The sequence below is a fragment of the Misgurnus anguillicaudatus genome, chromosome 23, assembly GCF_027580225.2.
Source record: "Misgurnus anguillicaudatus chromosome 23, ASM2758022v2, whole genome shotgun sequence".
Taxonomy (NCBI): Eukaryota; Metazoa; Chordata; class Actinopteri; order Cypriniformes; family Cobitidae; genus Misgurnus; species Misgurnus anguillicaudatus.
The window spans coordinates 33,572,205-33,595,110 of NC_073359.2; the positions used below are offsets into that span (position 1 = coordinate 33,572,205).

A 22,906-nucleotide genomic window follows, 5' to 3' on the forward strand; every position below is an offset into this window, starting at 1 on the left:
GGTTCCTCAAATCCTACCCTGGAGAACCGCTGCCCTGCAGAGTTTAGCATCAACCCTGATCAAACCCATCTACCTCAGGTATGTTTGATTAAAGAAGACACACAGTCTTTCAATATTTTACCATGTCCTTATCTCAACTTAGATCAATCAATACATACTTATCTTTTTTCAATGCATGCACTTCCAATCCCTGTACAGCGCGTCGCGAATGCGCCAGCATTTAGCCCAGCCCCATTAATTCCTTAGGATCCAAACAGGGATTAATTTAAAAGCCACCAAACACTTCCATGTTTTTTCCTATTTAAAGACTGTTACATGAGTAGTTACACGAGTAAGTGTGGTGGCACAAAATAAAACTTTTGTTTTGTTCCTAAGGAATGAATTGGGCTTGGGTAAATGCCAACACATTCACGACGCGCTGCACAAAGACCAAAAGTGCACACATTGAAAAAAAGGATTTGTATTGATTTGTCTAAGTTGAGGTGATAACATAAAAAATATTGAAAAACCTGTGGTGTTTTCCTTTAAGGTTGAAGCCAACTCTGCAGGGCACCGGCTCTCCAGGGCAAGATGGGAGGAGCCATGGTCTATACAGAGATAAGACGAAAAGAAAATGCCATTAATATTTTTTTCAAGGCAGTTCCCTTCAGATGGGGCATTCATATAACAAACGTTGTGTCTACAATACAGATTGGCCTGAAATTAAACAAGAAAAATCTGTACAGTTCCGGCAAGTGAATCTGTGCATATAAAATGTTTTCATTTGTGAAACAGGTGGAGAAAGCAACAAATTGTGCCATTTTAGCTTGTATTTTCAATATCAGTATTATATCAGTTTTACATTTTTACCTGGGGCTATCTTTTAATTCAGAAACATACAGTAACTATACAAGTATATTAATATCTAGCATAAGTATACAAATATAATAAAATAAACATTACAAATACCAAAATGTCAGAGATTCTGTACCAGATGTGACAGATAAAGAAAAATTCTCCAAGCTGCCAAAAATCACCTTGATCCTTGGTGCATCTAGGGGATAAAAAAGAACACAATATAATTCACTGAAAAGTATTGTACCTTTCCTTTAAACAAGATTATTTTTTATTAACATTTTTAACCAAATTTGACACTGAAACATTCTGGCAGTGTAAACTAGTGATGCCCGCATTGAAAAATATAGGGATGTATTAATTAGTCTAAGTTGAGGTAAGAACATAGTAAAATATTGACAAACTGTGGTGTTTTCCTTTAATATAGAGATAGAATAATGATAAACATTTTTATAACATTATGTAGACCCACAAATTAGTATTTTTTGTAAAATAAAATGTGCTTCCCTAACAAAAGAAAGTCAGATACATCAGGGATGGCACGATAATTTTTATTTCTCTACACTATGCCTTAAAATTGATAAAGCTGGTTTTATATTTGCCAGTTAATACTTACTAGTGTTGGATTTGTCTTTCTGTTGGTGCCTATTCTTACTGTAAACAATGCTTCAATGTTGATCTAAAAGAAAAAAGAAAGAATTAATGTGTTTCATCTTTAGCAGTTATCACTGTTGGAAAATGGAATTTAAAAACATGTTTAAGCCAAAAATGTATCACCTTTTCAAGACGAGCATGCTGTATAATACATTTCTGAGAAGTTACTATTATTATTATTAAAAATGGTAGAACGTACAAAATATATTTTTTATCTACCATCATCAAATGTCCCATGTTCCCCACATGTATGTGGTATAAGGAACACATGAATTAGGGTCAGCTTACACTTTAGCTTCTTCATCAAATTTTCTTTCCGATCAAATGCTCTTTTTTAACACTGAAGCACCCTGCCCTCTTGGAACATGTAGCATTATTTTATGTGGAGGTCATTTTAACTGAAACAGAAAATCACAACCGAACTGTCGAGAAGACCTTCCCTATTTTTTAAATGATCAATAGTGTTTATGGCACAGTCCAGCAAAGTCGCATTTCACAGCTTGTGAGCGCCACAGTTGTATTAAAATAAAATCACAATTAAGATATAAAGTGTTATTACAGAATAAAAACAATGATAACAGTGATATGTAAATTTTGTTGGTGTGTATGCAGCAGTGTTTCTCTTCTACTCATTACTGCTGTTTATAATGTTAAGGCCGTCTAACTGATTGTGATGTTTGATCTCCTCCAAACTGTTTTTGGCAGAGACTCCTACATATGATCCACTCTGTGCTGTCACGCTGGACCGGAGCACCCTGTATGTTTGTGCATTGTAGTGGCAGACTTCATTCACCCCAATGGAAAGCATATTTACACTGTCTGAATCATTCCTATCCCCTACTTCATGCTAAGAACTAGTAAATGTATGTCTTATCTCATGTGCGTGTGATATCATGTTCTGTGCCATTTAGGGGGCAGGACACTTCAGCATATAACTAAAGATCATTTGACTGAACAGGAAATATGATGAGAAGATGAAGTCTAGGATTGTGTCATAAAAATTCTAGAGTGACGTTGCTCATGAAGTCACAATCGTGCAGAAGCATGTAAATGCTGTTAAAAACGCTAGGCAGACACCAATTGTGAGCGCTTGCCAACGTTTTTGGCAACGTTGTTGTAGTATTTGTCAATAATTTCCAATAATATGCGAACGCAGTCTTTATATATTAGGATAAAATTAATACCTTATGTATGGCGTGGTAGGAGACTTCTCTGGAGCTTGAGGGGGAAACGCACACAAAAACAATATTAGTCATTTTATTTAATGGGATGTGGACTTTCAAAATTGAAACGTTACTCACCAGCTTGAGATAAAACACATTCTCGGTCTCATTTTGACTTAAGTCCCAGCGATCCACAGTAGATCCTAGAAAAAACAGGATTGTATAATCTTCTACAGAGCCCAGTGATCAATTTACACATTCCAAATATACATTACTATTTATGCTTCAAAATAAACGCACTAGTATCACTGATAATCATAATACGGAAAGTACGTCAGGATTTTACGGTCGCAGATTGATTTTAGAGTTTACTTAAAAACTTCGACGAAACTTCTGCTTATATATTATCAACATCAGCTACAGAGCGTGTCAAATGCTTCATATAACTACCTTGGAACAACATGTATAACTGCGAAACATTTAGCTTGTTAACCAAAGGTTTTATTAGCGTAGTTACAAGAAAACAAAACACGACAAGAAGCCTTAACGTTACTATAAACGTCTCATCAATTTCAGACATCACGTTATGTGAGCTTGACCTAATAACGACTAACAACACACATTACATTAGCGGTTCTTACATTGATATTTGCAAATATCGTTCTCGGGCTAATCGCGGTTAGCATCTTACTTGAACACTTTCTTTATGCGTCATTAGAAAAATGGTAAAGTAAAAGGTATTTACCTGCTGCAGTTTTCCATATGTCCGGTACCCGTTGGTAAAAGTCTTTGTCCATATTATGTTTTCTAACTTAAGTTCAACCGAATAAAAAAATACCCGATAGAGGTAACCAATTATAGTAAAAGTCAGTAGTGGACCAACCGATGTACTGCTGCAGTTCTGCAGAGTGAACTCCTCCCTCCAGCAGCATCAGCAAATACTACCGGCTGCAGGAGTTTGAAATGTTGAAAAGTGCGCGCTGAATTGTCATAGGCCAGAGATCTGGATGACGGTCAAAACAACCAATCAGGGCTAATAACAACAAGGCGAGACACCCAATAGCGTAATAATAGTGCAACCATCGCAATAGTTATTTTTAAAGTATTATGTGACTACAAAAAACCGTGCGTGCGTGTGTATATATATTGTTAAGAAGGCAATGCACCCATGGTATATTTTAAAAGTCCTAAATGTCTTTTTTGTATGCAAGAGGTGGGAGATGTTGAAGTTACAAATGACATGTCTAAGTAGACATATGGCCAATACATACACACTCTGCTTACATCAGTAACTGAAAGAATTGCTAACGAACAAATCACTGCTGTCTACTGTCCATAAATGAAAGTTGAATAAAAATTAATGTGGCTTTGGAGCGAGGCTGAACTGTAAACATGTTATGCCTATGTGAGAGGAACATGCACCATGCACAAACACTACAGTAAAACTCTCACTTCTTTCCCTCCTGTACAGATGCACACACCCCCTCATGAAAATTAACATTTTTTGTTGTTGTAAAAGTGTAGTATTCTCTTTTTTTGGTATATTGATTACTATTAGCAAAACTACACTAACCATGGTTTAACTACAGTAACCATGGTTGAGTTTTGTAAAGGCACACACATGCGAGATATCCCACACTATAGACATAGTGACTTAAACACTGTACTGTACCCAGTCAACATGTGAGATCACGCGATAATCACAGTAAAATCACATCATTTTCATACTGTGACATTCTCATCTTGTGAGTTATGTGCAAGCTCTTTGTGAATTCAAAATGTTGAGTTCAGTGCACAATGAGTGTGCCATGACCTCACATTGACCATAGTATGGCAACAGCAAGTGTGTCGTAATATGATTTGAGCGGACACTGAGTGTGCTGTGACCTCACCTCAGGGCCATAGTATGAGCGCACAGTGAGTGTGCAGTAACCTCAAATTGTGACAATAGCCTGAGTGACCTCACATTGTTGCACTCACAGTACACTGACCTCTCTTCCGAGGTGCATAAATTCAAAATATGTATTCGGAGTGTTATGTGTGTTGCTTGTCATTTCAAAATATGTGTGTACATTGCATCATGTGAACCATGTGCATCACGTGTCTTGACAAAATACATGCCTGCTGCACACGCATCAAAAGTTTTTATGATACAAGAGAAGCTCACGTTCACAAAATACTCACAAGATACTAACTTAACAGTAAACTCTGATTACACATGAGATTAAGTGAGTATCTGACAAATGCGAGTGTCTTTTATTATAAACCCCTTCAAAGCATCTGCAGCAGGCTTGTATTTTGACATCCCGCGTGATGCACACAAGTTTACATGACGCGCCAAACACATATTTTGAAATGACGAGCCACACACATGACGGCTGCATACATGTGACAAACTTTGCATTTTGCGCCCTCAAAAAAAGAAGTCACTGGCCGCAACTACTATGTTATGTTCACAATGTGAGATCATGACACACTCACTGTGAGCAGGCACAATTTACAAAGTACCATCAAGATGTTGCTCAGAGAGCTAATATGCTAGCATTTGCTATTTGAAAAACAGGTCACTGAGATGTCAACATTTATTTGCAAATCATACAGTGAACCCTTAACAAGTCATGAACACACACATGCACAGAGCAAGTATCACTGCATCACCCAAACACTGCAATCACTTCCTTCCAGCTGTGGAAATCAAACCAACATCCTCTGGGTTGCAAACAAGTCTGATTCTCTAACCACTAGGCCACAATGCTTAAACACATATCTGTCAATCCTGGTCACTTTTACTTAAAATCTGTGCTTTCTAGAATCTTTATTTGTAGGCTTCTTGATGCCATAACCTTGTTGTTGACATTTTATATGGTATATACACGCCATGCACAGGGCTGTATAAAATGCTGTGTAGAAAGTGTCCTAAATTTTGAGCCTATGATCATTCCTATATTTCTTAAAATTACAGGTAAGAAGGGTGACTTTCTACTCTTGGACCTACGTTTTCCAGACATATGTGTGTTGTCCTGCTATGACAAAGTGAGTGTGCCGTGACCTTACATTATTATGACCATGGAATGAGAGCACAGTTGGACCATGAACTCACATCGTGACCAATGTGAGGTCACTCATACTATTGTTACAATGTACACTAACTTTGTGGCCTAGTGGTTATAGCGAGTCAGACTTTGTAACTCAGAGATTGTTTGTTCAATCCCACAGCTAAGTTATTGAGGTGTTGGGGTGTTGCAGTGATGGTTGCCCTGTGTGGGATGTGCATATCTGTGTGTGTGGTTTTTGTGTGTTCATGACTTGCAGTGGATGGGTTCATGCAGAGAGAAATTCATGTCTTTTTTACTTTTTCTTTTATTTTGCCCGATATCAGTTGCAATTAAATAGTGACATGTTTCCAATAGCAAAAGCTAGCATATTAGCTCTCTGAGCACCCTGCTGAAAAAAACAGCATCAAACCAGCATGGACCAGCATGGGAATTATGCTGGTCTATGCCAGGTTTAGCTGGTGGTCACCAGCATACCAGCACCAAAACACAATATATGCTGGTCATGCTGGAATGACCAGCATGGGATGCTGGTGCTAATGCTGGTTTGGTGCTGGTTTAGCTGGTGCTAATGCTGGTGCTGATGCTGGTTTAGCTGGTGCTAATGCTGGTGCTGATGCTGGTTTAGCTGGTGTTCACCAGCAAACCAGCACCAAAACATGCCGGTACTTGCATATGGTGGGCTTTATGGGGTAGTACAGTGAGTGTGAAGTGATCCCACATTGCGACCTTCATATGAGCACACATTGAGTGTGCAGCGTGCTTACACATTAAAATCATGACCCACACAGTGAGTATCTTGTGAGCTCATGGTGACTTCCCTTACGAAAATTAACCATGGTTTTACTACAGTTAACTTAAAACCAAAAAAGCATGGTTACTGTAGTAAAACCATGGTAACCACAAAATAACCATGGTTTTGACAACCATGTTTTTCTAAAACCACAGAACCATGGTTAGTGTAGCCGTTTAGTGTAGTAAAACCATGGTCAAAGACCCGAGGTGAGGTATACATTAAAGGGTTAACCTGAAGTAGTAAAACCAAAAGAAAGTCAGCATCTCTTTAGTGTCCTCACTAATATAAGAAATTACTAGTTTGTCTTCCACCCAGTGCAAGCTTTTTACATGAACCCCCAAACCCCACCCAGAAAAACACAGCACAACTTATTAAAGTTTATTTAATTTATTTTAATGTTTGATTGTTCTGTGAAATACAGTGGTAATTAAGTGCTAAAAATCTACAAGAATTGAATTTGTTTCACGTTTTTTTTTTTTTTTTTTTGCGCCACTGGGTCAATACAACGTAGTACGCATGTGTCTGCAGGAAGAGCCGCTTGTGCGAGTGCTCCATACTCCAATCCAGTAGGTGGCGGTAAATGCACCTTAAGTTGGTTTGCCACCCACCATTTAAACAACAAAAGAAGAAGAAGAAGAAGAAGAAGCCGCTTGTGCGCATGTGTCTGCATCCAAAGGTTACCACGACAAGTTTGCGACTGAGTAAATACAGGTAAGAACAGATAAAGATACTCTAGTTATTAAACCAATTTATTGACGTTATATTTAAAAATATAATGTTGGCTCGCTAAATATTAACCACATTTTAGCCATGTGCATCACGTATTAGTTTATATTTAGCGTATTAGCCTAACTGTTAGTTTGTTTCACGTAATAATTGTTTGCTGCATTTCAGCTTGCATATTAAGTTACACGTGTTTTTTGACCGGCATGTGAATATTAATCAGTTCGGTTACTCAAATACTTCTTGCCATCTACGGACAACGTTTCGTATGTAATGAATTTCTCACTTGTCAAACTTGGTCTGTGTGTGAGTGCTACAGTGGCATATATTATGGCATGCCACTCATGTTAAATATGAAAGTAATATGAAACATTCAGTCACTCAAAACCCTAGGTCAGTTTAATCCTGGGTTATCTTGCATGACACTTCACAATTTACCTGGGGTCACCAATTAATCATGCATATTTATAAATTAATGTTTTTTATACCACTGGCCTGTTGAATGTTTTATTCTGATTGGCTGAGAAATGTTTGATTGATTAAAATGTGATTACAGAAAAATAACCAATCTCACAATTTTTTTCTTTCCTTTCCTTACAGATACTACAGTTCGTGATCTGGAGCTTGACTTCACATGTTTTGTGGTGATTAAAGGCGGAGTCCATGATGTTTGAAAGCCAATGTTGATATTTGAAATCACCTAAACAAACACGCCCCTACCCCAATAGAATCTGGACCTTCTGTTGATAGACCCGCCACACACATATGCAACCCGGCAAGGATGTCGGTTAGTAGACACGCTCCTTACTGCTGATTGGCTATAAGTGTGTTTTGGTAGTCGGCCCGTCTCCTTTTCCAAAGCGTTTTTCAAACATCGTGGACTCCGCCTTTAACAAATTGTGCGGTGCTTTTGGCATTGTCTATCCATGTATAATTGTGATGTTCCAGGAGTGCTAATGGAAGCTACACAGTATGTAGATGTTTGTTCCAGTATGTTTATGTGTGTGTACCTGGTAATTATCACGTTGTGGGGACCGAATGTCCCCACAAAGATAGGAATACCAGTAAATTTTGACCTCGTGGGGACATTTGTGAGGTCCCCATGAGGAACCAAGCTTATAAATCAAACGGAATGATGTTTCTTGAAAATCTAAGGTCGCAGAAAGTTTTCTGTGATGGTTGGGGTAAGGGTTTGGGGAAGGGAATAGAATATACAGTTTGTACAGTATAAAATGCATTACGTTTATGGAATGTCCCCACAAAACATGGAAACCAGAATGTGTGTGTGTGTGTGCGTGCCATGGAACAAATATTTATTTTATACCTTTTTGTGTGTTCTGTTTTTGACTTTTTTCCCCTGATATCAAGACACCAAAATAATGTTTTAATACGCATTTTCATGTGTTTGTAAAGAAAATAAATGGTGTACTTCACTGTTATTTGTGTTATTCTTTATTCTGACATTTACACTTTTGTAGTCAGCCCACACACATTTAGTTTATTTTGATTTATATAGCACTTTTAAAAGTTTTTATTGTTGTAAAGCAGCTATACATACAATTATAATTTAAATAATGGTGATAGAAATTGATAAAATAAAATAGACATTATATGGTAGGAAAATACTTATATATGTGTGTGTGTATATATATATATATATATATATATATATATATATATATATATATATATGTGTGTGTGCGTGCGTGCGTGCGTGTGTGTGTGTGTGTGTATATATATATATATATATATATTAGTATTATTGCAAATTATTCTCAATGTACATATGGTAAATGAAAACTGAAGCAAGTGACAAAAATTTCAAGTGTGTTGCTTATATTGTAAGGGATTTAAAACTTTTGGTTCTTTACAAAATACTTGCCTGGGCTATTCACTGTACTCCTGACTTTTGTCAGATTTATTGAAAGGTCTTTCTGTGTTACATTACTGAATTAGGTATGTGTCCAGTGGCACAACAAGACTCAAAATCTGATCCTGAAAAACAAGCTTTAAAAGTCCAAGCATTGTTTGATGTAAAAACTTATGTCTGGAATTACAGTTTAATTGTAAAAATACAAATAAATATAAAACTAAGAACATTTTCCTTAAAATTACAAATAAAAATGTTAAATTGTTAGTATGGTCATGCACTTTAAATATAATGAACTACACATTTAATTACAGATTTTTTATTGTAAATTTAGATGAATTTGTATGTAATTCATGAAAACAAAAAAGTACTGTATAAATAATATAGTATTTTCCCGTTTAAAAACGTAGATTTTCTGTATTTTGTCTTTAATTACAAAATACTTAAAATAACAATCGAGCCGTTAATTGACAGATAATGTTTGTAATTTTACAGTGTTTTAATTATATTTTTCAATAATGGTAAACCACTGTAAAAAATGTAAAGTAATTGTTCGTAAAAAAAAAATTTTTTTTTACAGTGTGGATCGGATACGTCACGACCGTGGTATGCTTTGAGCATGTTAATATGGCAAACTCGCGTTTTTCGCCTTCTTTCAGGCGTGCGTATAACATAATCTGTATCACTAAGTTTCCTAATAATGCTGTACGGACCTGTATATCGAGCAGACAATGCTGAGCCTGGTATCGGTAATAACACCAGCACTTTATCATTAGGCTGAAAAGAACGCGCAACAGCGTGTCTGTCATATCGCTCCTTCATCCCCAACTGTGCATTTCCCAAGAATTTACGGGCCAAATCACATGCACTATGCAATCTTTCTCTGAAACGGTTAACGTAGTCAAGGACATTCGTTCGCTTCTCCGTTTTACACTCATCTGTCATCTGATCTTTCAAAACCTTTAACGGTCCCCTAACAGTATGACCAAAAACCATCTCGGCCGGACTAAAACCGAGAGATTCCTGCACACTCTCACGCACAGCAAACAAGACTAAAGGGATTCCTTCATCCCAGTCTTTACTGGTTTCCATACAGAATTTTCGAAGCATGGTCTTTAAGGTCTGATGGAACCTCTCAAGCGCACCCTGGCTTTCGGGGTGATACGCACTAGAAACTCGATGCTCAATAGACAAAGACTTCAGAGTCTGGGTGAAAACGCGCGACAAAAAATTCGTACCTTGGTCTGTTTGGACCACTCGAGGAAGCCCAAAAGTAGAAAAGAACTTAGTCAATGTTTTCAAAATAACAGGAGCCGTTATCTTCCGCAACGGGATAGCCTCCGGAAATCTGGTTGCTCTGCACATTATAGTACACTGTAAAAAATGTCTGTAATTTGAACAGTAAAATACCGTATAAATGATACAGTATAAAACCGTATTTCACAAAACATGTGATAACCGTAGGATTCACTGTGAAAAACTTTAATTAGTTTTACAGACTAAGACCTTACATTTAACAGTAAAAAACATATAAAAATATGGTTTATTGCAGTAAAATTAACAAGATACTGTATTACCATAAAAATGAAAAAAAAAATATTATTATGCAATATCAGCGTAATAGATATGGCATTATGCGTTATTGATGTAACATTAAAACTTTGAGAGAATATATTTGTTACCAATATACTGAACCATCTGTTTATATTTTACTAAATCCTTGTTGATAGAGTTTAAAAATTAGAATAATATCAGTCTGCACTATAGTGGTCATCATGCAGGCATTTGTCATCAAGTTCCTAATTTTATCACACTAAAATTACTTTTAAACATAAAATTACAATTATTTTCTAAACATGGACGATAAGTTTACAACTGCTGTCCAAACAAGATACAAGTGCTCAACTATTCCAGCATCCACACACGTGATTTAGTAGACAAATCTTCTTTCTGACGTGATGTAATTACAAGTCAAATGGATATTTTCCACCAAATGTATCCCATTAAATCTCTAGTTTGTGTTTAAGATTCATTTGAAGTCACCATTATTGTGATTAGTGTTTCCTTTAGTTAGGCATTTGTCCTTGTGACCTTCACTGACCTAACTCTCCTCTTTTAGCAATTGCAACAGTGCTTTATAAAGACCACTTGTTTATTGCTAGAGGGAGTAAGAAAAACTATCATGTGATCTATTGATTGCTTGTATGTCATGTGTAACCTAGGTTACTATAGCTCATGCCAAACCTAAAAAAAAAAGGAGAAAAGAGAGAAAATAATTTAAAATTCACAAATAATTTTTTATTTATTTATTTTAATATATAAAGAGTTAAATATTGTTGAACGAATGTAGAAAGTGTCACAAATTGAAAAAACGAATTAAATTAAACAATTCGGAATAGCTCCGCCCCCAGAGTGTTGCATCATCTCTAGCGCGGAGCGGAACAGTCAGTCTCACGTAACAGAGCGAGGTGAAATGGCCGCTTGAGCAGTGATGCACGTCAATCGCAGTTCTAAAGTTAAGAAAGTAAGTGAGTGTTATTAGATTAATTATTGAAACGCATAGTTTAAAGCATCAGTATGAAGGAAATGTTATTTAAATAGTTTTAATTGCGTTTGTGTTGACTCTAAGGATTAAAAGAGAAGTTGAGCTCATTCGTCTGGTAAAACTGATTCCCTTGATACATCGAAATCGTTTCTGATTGTTGTCGATTTATTTTTGGTAAGTGAGCTCATAAATCCTCCCTATTTAGCTATATGATTTGTGTATTTTCAATCTTTTGTGGAGTTGAGTGTTCTTAAATAATACTGTGATGTATATATCTCGTGAAATATGTTGATAAATGAGTTTATATGTAAATTTATCACTTAAATATGCTGTTGATCTGCTGTTTACAAATGTTTATATCAATTTTCTAACTTTGTGAGTGTGACAAGTGTAACGTAGCTCACGTGGAGTTTTTGCTAACCATGCGGGCCACGTGCTACGAGCTACGAGCTAACTGAGTGCACATTCGTCACTTTATGACATTATTCTTCATTAATAGTTATATTTCTGTTGAAATATATATAAAAAAGAGAAGAATGTGTTAAAATGTGTAAAATGTGTAGCATTTTAAAGCATTTAATGTGTTGAAAGTGATCATTTGAAATATTAATGTTGTTGTATGAAAATTAATTGTGATTTTCTGCCTTGTTTTTGCAAGGTTGGGTTTTTTTTTCTTCCTCTCTTTTGTTTTCCCTCTCCATCATCTTGTTCCTGGTCCTTTTACATCTCTCTGGAAACTGAACGAGGATTCGTTCAGAACCGTTTCTGCCAACAACGAGTAGTGCTCAGTATTGGTGGAGACTGGCGAGCCAACCTGGTTTTCTCGAGCTTGTATATTTGATTGTTTCTTCAAAGTGGTAGGATCTCACTTATTCTGTGAACAAGAACTGTGTTTTCCCTTTTGCATTTTTTCATCTTGGAACTGTGTGTTTGCGCTCCTTACACTAACTGAACATTGAAACAGGAGTACGAAGGAACACTGAGTTAAACTCTTGTTAAGTTGCTTGAGTTTATTCCAAAGACATTCCAGTCGGTTGAAAAGGACTCTGATTCTGTGTCATTTTGCACTTTATTGGGCATTGTTTCTGCTGTTATTTTGTTATTTTTTGTTTTATTCGTTTTCTTCTATTGAAGCTGTTCTGAAAAGAGAGCACAAGTTGCTATGAAGCTGTGATTTGTGTAAATGGGTCATACCATCTGTTTGTAAAAGAAAAGTGTGTTCAAAGGTATACAGCTAACCAAACCAAGCTAGAAAATTGAACTGAGTGAATTAGGAATACTAAAGTTAATTAAATAATAGAACAAAATAAATAACTAAATTCATAGTAGCAAATTAAATATACTAAATACATAAATATTTTATACATAACTAAGGAAATAAACAACACACAAAGAGTCAATAACTGAACGGTTTCATTTAAAGGAGTTTATTAACAAAGGGGTGTTATTTTGAAATACATTGTTGTTTCATTCACTGATTTTTGTTTTGTCCCTTGTTTATTTCAAGAAACAGTTTAATACAATAAAACATAAAAGAAAGAAAATACTCACCTTTTAAATCATAGTTCTGTCTCTTGTCGTCTTTTCCCTTGTCTTGCTGCAACGCTGGCTCAAGAGCGAACATAGACTTCTGATCTGGCCCAAGGTATTAGAAAGTGTGTTTTATGAGACTGTAGTCACGTGTGCTACAGAAAAGTTGGCGAGCCAGCCAGGAGTCAGTTCTTGCAGCGAGGGTAACTGTTAAAGTAACAGAAAAGGGAAATTTGTAAGACACAAGAAACAAATTATTGAACTTGCAACCGTCGCAATGGAAATTGTGAAACGAGAGGACGTTAACGTGTCAAATGCGCTCATAGTCGAGGGCCTTACGTTAACTGAAACAGACAATGAACTAGAAATGTACTTGCAAAGATATGGTTCAATCAACCGAACCATAATAATTGATAGCCCAGCCTCAGAGTTCCATAGAAATGCCATCATTGAGTATAACCATAACTCAGCAATCCAAAGTTTGTCCCCTTCCCTACCCTTAACATTGGGGAGCCTTTCTGACCCAGATGTTACCTTCAGAGTGCGCGCCTTAGCTAATGTCTACACTGAACCTGCTAACGACACTGCCACTGAAAGATATTTGGAAAAACTGAAAACCGTTGCCAAAGAGAGTAGAAGGCCCTTTCAAACTGTACTTCAAGAGGAGTTGTTGAAGCTCAGAGAAACCCACTCTGTTAACCAAGATCCAGCAGAACCTCAGAGTGTAGGAGCTATCGCTCCACCGCCGATAAGTAGCTTTCAGACCCTCAGTCTGGCTCACCCGAAAGCGACAGAGACTCAAACCTCAGAACTTAAAAACCCAACCAAGAATAACGCTACATATGTGTCTCCCCCCTCTCCAGAAACCACCACAGATGGTGTTACTGTGACAACAAGTTCTGCTTTCCTCGCAAACGTAGTGGACCCACCCAGTGTCCAGAGAATGGTGGTTGAACACATAGTGAAAACAGGCGACGCTACCCTGTCACAGCAAACCTCGGTCCGTCTGAGGGTTTTCTCAGGGAGATCTCCTCGCCCTCCCAACGAACCAGACTTTGACACTTGGCGTGCCAGTGTCGACTTCTTGTTAACCGATCCTTCTATCTCTGACTTGCACAGAACACGAAAAATCCTTGACAGTCTCTTACCTCCAGCAGCCGACATTGTAAAGCATGTGCGCCCTCAAGCCTTACCTGCTGTGTATCTTGAGCTGTTAGAGTCCGTATATGGTTCCGTTGAGGATGGAAATGAGCTGCTGGCTAGACTAATGAACACCCTACAAAATCAGAGTGAGAAACCATCAGACTATCTGCACCGTTTACAAGTCCTTCTGAGTGCAGTGATCAGACGAGGTGGCATAGCAGAAAGTGAACGTGAACGTTACCTTCTGAAGCAGTTTTGCAGAGGGTGTTGGAATGATCGTCTCATTGCTGATCTTCAACTTGAAAGAAGAGAAACTCAACCACCCACCTTTGCCGAATTAGCAGTACTCATTCGAACCCAAGAAGACAAACATGCCTCTAAGGAGGAACGGATGAGGAAACATCTTGCGATGACAAAACCACAAAATGCCTATCCTAAGTCACGGGCGATCTCTAACAATGTGTCTGCCTGTCCATGTGACGTGCCCAATTCTGATAGCTCTGAAACCAGTGTTCTGAAGAAACAAATAGCTGAAATCCAAGCACAAGTTACCGCTTTGAAGCAGTCTCCTGATCAGAAGAGAACAAAGAGTCATTCTGAGAATGCAGAGCTGACCGCTTTAAAGAAAACGGTGGAAGAGTTATGCACACAAGTAGCCTTGATGAAAGCATCGGTTACACAGGGATTAAGACAAAACAATGATGAGTCAGAAATAGCTAGGCTACAACATCAAGTAGCGGAGCTGCAAATTCAAAGTACTGCTTACAAAGTACCTCGAACTTCAAACACGCAGAGACCACTTGAAACAGATATGAACAAAAGTCCAAGGATGGGACCACTGAAAGTTAATAGACCACGACCCTGGTACTGTTTCCGATGCGGAGAAGATGGACACTTGGCCATTAATTGCGAGAATGCTGCAAATCCTTCCAAAGTTGAGGAGAAGCAACTCAAGTTAAGAGAACAACAAAGACAATGGGACTCTCTACATGGAAGGCCTGCTCAGCCTTTAAACTGAAAGGGGTCTCTGTAGAGGGGCATATGGAGACCAGACGTTCAGACTGTCGCCCTGAATGTTACAAACATGATGTGAATAACCATGATATACCACCATTGAAACGCTTGCCCGAGGGGTTAGTGGGAATTAAATGCACAGCAAAGGTCACCATCGAAGAGAGAGAGGTAGATTGTCTGTTGGACACAGGATCACAGGTGACTACGATCCCCCAGTCATTTTATGAAACAAATCTCCCAGACATCCCTTTGAAACCATTGGAAAACTTGCTGGAAGTAGAAGGAGCCAACGGACAGGCTGTGCCTTATTTAGGTTACATTGAGTTGACTCTAAAATTTCCAAGGGCATTTGTAGGAACTGAAGTTGAAGTCCCCACCCTGGCCTTAGTGGTGCCAGATCTAACAAGCTTTTCCCAAGTTCTTGTAGGGACCAACTCCTTAGATGTGCTTTATAGCAAAGTTGCTAAAGAAAGTAGGCATAACCCCCAGTCAAGCTTTCATGGCTACCAAGCAGTACTTAAAGTTCTGGAAGCCAGATGGAAACAAGCTAGTAGTGAAACCCTAGGTTACTTGAAGTCAAGTAGAAACTCTCCTGAAGTCGTGCCTGCAGGAAGCACAGTAGTCTTGGACGGTTTCGTCCACTTAAACGGCCCCCACACGGAGAAGTGGGTAACCCTTGAGCCTCCGTCTGTCCCGTTACCAAGCGGCCTGCTAGTCGCAAACTGTTTGCACACCTTACCCTGCAAACGTCTGTCCAAATTGTCAGTTCTACTGAAAAACGGAACACAAACTGATATAATGATCCCTCCCAAAGTCGTACTGGCAGAGATTCATGCAGTCCAGGAGATTATAGACCAGCAGCATCAGAATTCAGATGTCAAAGCTGAAGAAGAAACACCTACCTGTGCCAATCTTACCTTCGAGTTTGGTGATTCCCCTCTGCCCACAAGCTGGAAAGAGAGAATATCAAAATTGTTGAACTCCATGCCTGAAGTCTTCTCTTTGCATGACCTTGATTTCGGCCACACTGAAAAAGTCAAACATCAGATTAAGTTGAGTGATGAGACGCCGTTCAAACACAGAGCTCGACCCATCCATCCACAAGACATCGATGCTGTGAGAAAACACCTTCAGGAATTATTAGAAGCTGGTGTCATTCGTGAGTCTGAGTCTCCGTTTGCGTCACCCATAGTTGTGGTCCGTAAGAAGGATGGTTCAGTGCGGTTGTGCATTGACTTTCGAAAGCTCAACTCGCAGACAATCAAGGATGCTTATGCCTTACCAAACCTAGAAGAGGTCTTTTCGACACTGACCGGTTCCAAGTGGTTCACTGTGCTCGACTTGAAATCTGGTTTTTATCAGATCGGCATGGAAGAGGCCGATAAGTGTAAAACAGCATTTGTCTGCCCGCTTGGATTCTGGGAATTCAACAAAATGCCGCAGGGAATTACCAATGCACCAAGCACGTTCCAGAGACTAATGGAACGGTGCATGGGAGACTTAAACAGGAAGCAGGTACTGGTCTTCATCGACGACCTCATAGTGTTCTCAAAGACTCTAGAAGAGCATGAATCCCGATTACTGCAAGTTCTCAACCGACTAAAGGAGTATGGGCTGAAACTGTCACCTGAGAAATGTAGATTCTTTCAGACATCAGTCAGATACCTGGGACATATAGTCTCTCAAGATGGAGTAGAAACTGATCCCACAAAAGTAGAAGCCTTACAAACTTGGCCAAAGCCCAAAAACCTAAAAGAGTTGAGGTCCTTTCTAGGTTTTGCCGGATACTACCGGAGGTTTGTACGTGACTACTCCAAGATTGTTAAACCTCTCACAGACCTTACAGCTGGATATTCCCCTCTCCGGAAGAGCAGTGACAAAAAACCAAAAGACAGAGTGTACTTCAACTCCAAAGAAGAGTTTGGTAATCGGTGGACTCCAGATTGTCAAAGTGCTTTTGATACCATAATTGGCAAGCTCACGTCCGCACCTGTCTTGGGTTTTGCTAACCCCAAGATTCCCTATGTGCTTCACACCGATGCCAGTACTACCGGGCTCGGTGCAGCTCTATACCAGGAGCAGGAGGGGCAGATGCGCGTTATAGCCTTTGCCAGTAGAGGGTTGACCAAGGGTGAGAGAAGATACCCTGCACACAAATTAGAGTTTTTGGCACTAAAATGGGCAGTCACCTCCAAATTTAGCGACTACCTGTATGGTGCAGAATTTACAGTCATAACAGATAGCAATCCCTTGACGTATATACTAACTTCAGCAAAGCTTGATGCCACTAGTTACCGCTGGCTGTCCAGCTTGTCAACCTACAACTTTAAGTTGCAGTACAGAGCAGGTAGCCAAAATCAAGATGCTGACGGGCTTTCCCGACGACCACATGGTGAGCTCCTAGATGACATGGTCTCACAGAAGGAGAGAGAAAGGATTAAGCAATTCACGCTCCACCATCTTGCAGGACCAGGACCCGAGTCATCGGTTCTCATGGCAGATACCATAAAAGCAATCTGTGAAAGACATCAGGTGTTGGGATTATCTCAGAATTCTAGTCCTTCTCACTCTTCACTTACCTTGATTGAATCTCTTACTAATGATGAGGATGCTCTGCCGAACGAGATCCAACATGAAGATAGACATGGTCTTCCAGATCTTCCTCACCTTTCAGAAGCTTCCTTAGTAGACCTACAGAGGAAGGATCCAGAAATAAGAACCGTTATTAAAGAGTTGGAGAAAGGCAAGAAACCTTGTAACCTGAGGAATCAACCACCTACCATGAACTTGTGGTTTAACGAGTGGAACAGACTTGAACTGAGGAATGGAGTGCTCTATAGGAGGAGACAGGAGAGTGGAGCCTCTCAGTACCAGTTGGCACTGCCCACCGAATTGAGAGACATGGTGTTGAAAAGCCTTCATGATGACATGGGTCACCTAGGTATTGACAGGACCTTGGATCTCGTCAGGTCAAGATTCTTCTGGCCGAAAATGTCACAGGCAGTGGAAGGAAAAATTAAAACTTGTGAACGCTGTGTCCGTAGAAAAACACCCCCAGAAAGAGCAGCTCCTTTGGTAAACATCCAAACTAGCAGACCCTTAGAGCTGGTATGCATAGACTTTCTGTCGCTGGAGCCAGACCAAAGCAACACCAAAAACATACTGGTTATCACGGACCACTTCACAAAATACGCTGTTGCGATACCAACTCGGAACCAAACTGCTCAAACTGTTGCTAAGAGTCTATGGGACCATTTCTTGGTGCACTATGGGTTTCCGGAGAAACTACATAGTGATCAAGGGGCTGACTTCGAGTCACATACCATAAAGGAGTTGTGTAAGGTCGCAGGAATTCACAAGATAAGGACTACCCCATACCACCCACGGGGCAATCCAGTGGAACGATTTAATCGTACTCTTCTACAGATGCTGGGGACACTGGAAAATGAAAAGAAATCTCGGTGGAAAGAGTTCGTAAAGCCTCTAGTGCATGCATACAACTGTACCCGAAACGACACCACTGGGTACACTCCTTACGAGCTCATGTTCGGACGACAGCCCCGCCTGCCTGTTGATCTGGCTTTTGGATTGCCAACGGACACCCCCACCAAGTCGCACTCTCAATACGTGCAGGACCTAAAGAACCGGTTGCGTGAAAGCTACGAGGTAGCTGTTAAAAATGCTGGAAAGGTAGCTGAGCGTAATAAAAGAAGATTTGACAATCGTGTGGTTGCTTCCACATTGGAGGAAGGAGACCGAGTTCTTGTAAGGAATGTGCGGTTGAGAGGAAAGCACAAACTGGCTGATAAGTGGGAACAGGATGTCCATGTTGTTGTCAGACAAGTCAAAGATCTGCCAGTATACACAGTCCAATCAGAGAGAGGGAATGGTCCTCTTCGGACCTTGCATCGAGATCTATTGCTGCCATGCGGGTTTTTGCGACCAAGCAATCCCGAAGAACAACCAAAGCAGAAAGTTCGAAAGCCAAGAACCAGAGCTTCTCATGATAATGAAGGGAAACAAGAATCAGAGTTTGCTTCTGAATGTTCACAATCTGAGGATGAACAAACTCCATGTTATGTACCTGGGAGAATATTGGGCTCTGAAACACAAATCATTACAGGCCTTGAGCACTTACCTTATTTCCAACCCCCCTTATCTGCTTTACCCAACTTACCTGTCCAGAAACCTGTGGAAAGAAATCCTGAAGAACCTTTATTGACGTACTTACCTGTCCGGGAACCTGTGGAGAAAACTGTTAATGAACCTATAGGAGTGGAAACATGTGTGGATGAGGTTGAATCAAATTGCACCAACCCAGAAATTACTGTGGAGCAAATATCAGAACCAGAACAATCCTCTATGTCCCTGAATGAATACCCTACTCAAATTCAAACAGCACCTATTAATTCTGAATCAGAAAGTGAAGAGAGAAATCTGACTTCAAATGAAACAAGCCACACTCGAGACACTGAAAACAAAGAAAGGAGAACTGAACCTGAAAACAATGTTGGCCCCAGACGCTCAGAGAGAGAGCGACGCCCCCCTAAGAAATTTGAATACCCCCAGTTAGGGAATCCACTTACCTTAGTGATTCAGTCCTTGTTACAGGGTCTAAATGAAGCTTTTAGTTCTTCTTTAGAAGAGTCAGCCGTAGCCCCCATAGTCCACTTATAAATGCAACGGGACGTGCATATGTTCCAGAGGGGAGAGTGTAACCTAGGTTACTATAGCTCATGCCAAACCTAAAAAAAAAAGGAGAAAAGAGAGAAAATAATTTAAAATTCACAAATAATTTTTTATTTATTTATTTTAATATATAAAGAGTTAAATATTGTTGAACGAATGTAGAAAGTGTCACAAATTGAAAAAACGAATTAAATTAAACAATTCGGAATAGCTCCGCCCCCAGAGTGTTGCATCATCTCTAGCGCGGAGCGGAACAGTCAGTCTCACGTAACAGAGCGAGGTGAAATGGCCGCTTGAGCAGTGATGCACGTCAATCGCAGTTCTAAAGTTAAGAAAGTAAGTAAGTGAGTGTTATTAGATTAATTATTGAAACGCATAGTTTAAAGCATCAGTATGAAGGAAATGTTATTTAAATAGTTTTAATTGCGTTTGTGTTGACCCTAAGGATTAAAAGAGAAGTTGAGCTCATTCGTCTGGTAAAACTGATTCCCTTGATACATCGAAATCGTTTCTGATTGTTGTCGATTTATTTTTGGTTGGTTTTTTTTTTCTTCCTCTCTTTTGTTTTCCCTCTCCATCATCTTGTTCCTGATCCTTTTACATCTCTCTGGAAACTGAGCGAGGATTCGTTCAGAATCGTTTCTGCCAACAACGAGTAGTGCTCAGTATTGGTGGAGACTGGCGAGCCAACCTGGTTTTCTCGAGCTTGTATATTTGATTGTTTCTTCAAAGTGGTAGGATCTCACTTATTCTGTGAACAAGAACTGTGTTTTCCCTTTTGCATTTTTCATCTTGGAACTGTGTGTTTGCGCTCCTTACACTAACTGAACATTGAAACAGGAGTACGAAGGAACACTGAGTTAAACTCTTGTTAAGTTGCTTGAGTTTATTCCAAAGACATTCCAGTCGGTTGAAAAGGACTCTGATTCTGTGTCATTTTGCACTTTATTGGGCATTGTTTCTGCTGTTATTTTGTTTTTTTTTGGTTTATTCGTTCTCTTCTATTGAAGCTGTTCTGAAAAGAGAGCACAAGTTGCTATGAAGCTGTGATTTGTGTAAATGGGTCATACCATCTGTTTGTAAAAGAAAAGTGTGTTCAAAGGTATACAGCTAACCAAACCAAGCTAGAAAATTGAACTGAGTGAATTAGGAATACTAAAGTTAATTAAATAATAGAACAAAATAAATAACTAAATTCATAGTAGCAAATTAAATATACTAAATACATAAATATTTTATACATAACTAAGGAAATAAATAACACACAAAGAGTCAATAACTGAACGGTTTCATGTAAAGGAGTTTATTAACAAAGGGGTGTTATTTTGAAATACATTGTTGTTTCATTCACTGATTTTTGTTTTGTCCCTTGTTTATTTCAAGAAACAGTTTAATACAAGAAAACATAAAAGAAAGAAAATACTCACCTTTTAAATCATAGTTCTGTCTCTTGTCGTCTTTTCCCTTGTCTTGCTGCAACGCTGGCTCAAGAGCGAACATAGACTTCTGATCTGGTCCAAGGTATTAGAAAGTGTGTTTTATGAGACTGTAGTCACGTGTGCTACACATGCATATAATTTTATATGCATAAAATTTTATAAATATTTTATGAACATAAAATGATAAAAGAACAATAAAGATATAAAGCACAAAAAAGTGATGCTCAGTTGAAAAAATGACACTGCTTTGAACAAGACTGCTGTAATGCTTTAGTTAGTTTCTTTTTTTTGCTTCAGAGAGACATCAACACTTTGGATACAAATCTCAACGATGGTGACAGTAAATGGTAAGAAAGTTGCACAATTTTGTCATGTCACAATGCATGATGGGAGTTATGAATGAGTTTTCTACAATCCTGGTACCCAGCATGCATTGCAGCATGAAGCTTTGTTGTTGAATGTCACCATTGTTGCGTTTCATAGGCGGATTAAAGTGTCTGTAAAGACTACGGAGAATGTACTGTAAATTTACAGTATTTTAAAGGAATTAAAGGAAATGTCTATAAACATAATGGAAATAGTACTGGTAATCTATTTTACAGATTTTTTTACAGTGTAGCATTTAAATTAGACAGTTCTGAGCTGTAAAATAGATGGTACCGAACCGTCATTTGTACAACATAAACCTTTACAATAAATAGTTTTAAGCTGTAAAAAATGGTAATGAACCATAAGTACTACAATGTTAACCCTTGAATTTGACAGATATAAACTGTTTTAGCAACATAAACATGTTAAATAAACAGTTATAAACTGTAAAAAAAACATTTAAAATTTGTAAAATATACAGTACAATGGGTGCAATCCCGTAAAACCAATAACATTGCTACCGTATTTTTGACGGTAAAGATCTGGCAACCACAGCTGCCGGTTTTCTACCGTAAAATGTACGGTTTATTTTTAACAGTGTACATAAATACTGATAACCTGCCTTCGTTTTCGGCAACGGTCCGACACAATCAACCAATACCTCCTCAAAAGCTTCACCTATAACAGGGATAGGAGAGAGTGGTGCGGGAGAGATAACCTGATTCGGCTTACCTGCAATTTGACAAGTATGACAGGTACGACAGAATTTTGTTACGTCTCGCTTCAACCCCGGCCAAAAAAAATGCTGAAGAATACGATGGTACGTTTTCGTTACCCCCAAATGTCCAGAAAACAAATGTTCATGTGCTAAACACAAAACATGAGATTGATATTTGCTTGGAACTACCACTTGGTATACAACGTTCCAATCCTAATCCTCATCAACCTTAGAGCACCACCTGCGCATAAGTAAACCATTGTCTATAAAGTACGCAGTGTTTCTTTTCTTAGTAGCATCAAAACTAATGGCAGCTGAGAAAAGTTTACTAAGTGCGGGATCACTAGTTTGAGCACGAATAATCTC

The 22,906-nt window shown here is 38.8% G+C and overlaps 1 protein-coding gene and 2 long non-coding RNA genes across 4 annotated transcripts in view; 1 reads left to right on the top strand and 2 right to left on the bottom strand.

Moving 5' to 3' along the window:
• Positions 1 to 22,906, top strand: part of LOC141359324 (uncharacterized) — a 564,790-nt gene that overhangs the window by 298,528 nt on the left and 243,356 nt on the right. The gene's annotated exons all lie outside the window — the stretch shown is intronic.
• Positions 739 to 3,698, bottom strand: LOC129437160 (uncharacterized). The gene is made up of 5 exons (XR_008642127.2): positions 3,397 to 3,698; positions 2,790 to 2,854; positions 2,673 to 2,706; positions 1,451 to 1,513; positions 739 to 1,033 (listed from the first exon to the last, which is right to left on the bottom strand). It is a non-coding gene; the product is annotated as an uncharacterized lncRNA (long non-coding RNA).
• Positions 11,302 to 21,579, bottom strand: LOC141359327 (uncharacterized). Of its 2 annotated transcripts, XR_012365743.1 has the most exons (4): positions 21,442 to 21,579; positions 19,912 to 20,070; positions 13,190 to 13,375; positions 11,302 to 11,337 (listed from the first exon to the last, which is right to left on the bottom strand). It is a non-coding gene; the product is annotated as an uncharacterized lncRNA (long non-coding RNA). The 2 variants fall into 2 exon arrangements; XR_012365742.1 differs by lacking the exon at positions 11,302 to 11,337 and having other exon boundaries at positions 13,028 to 13,375.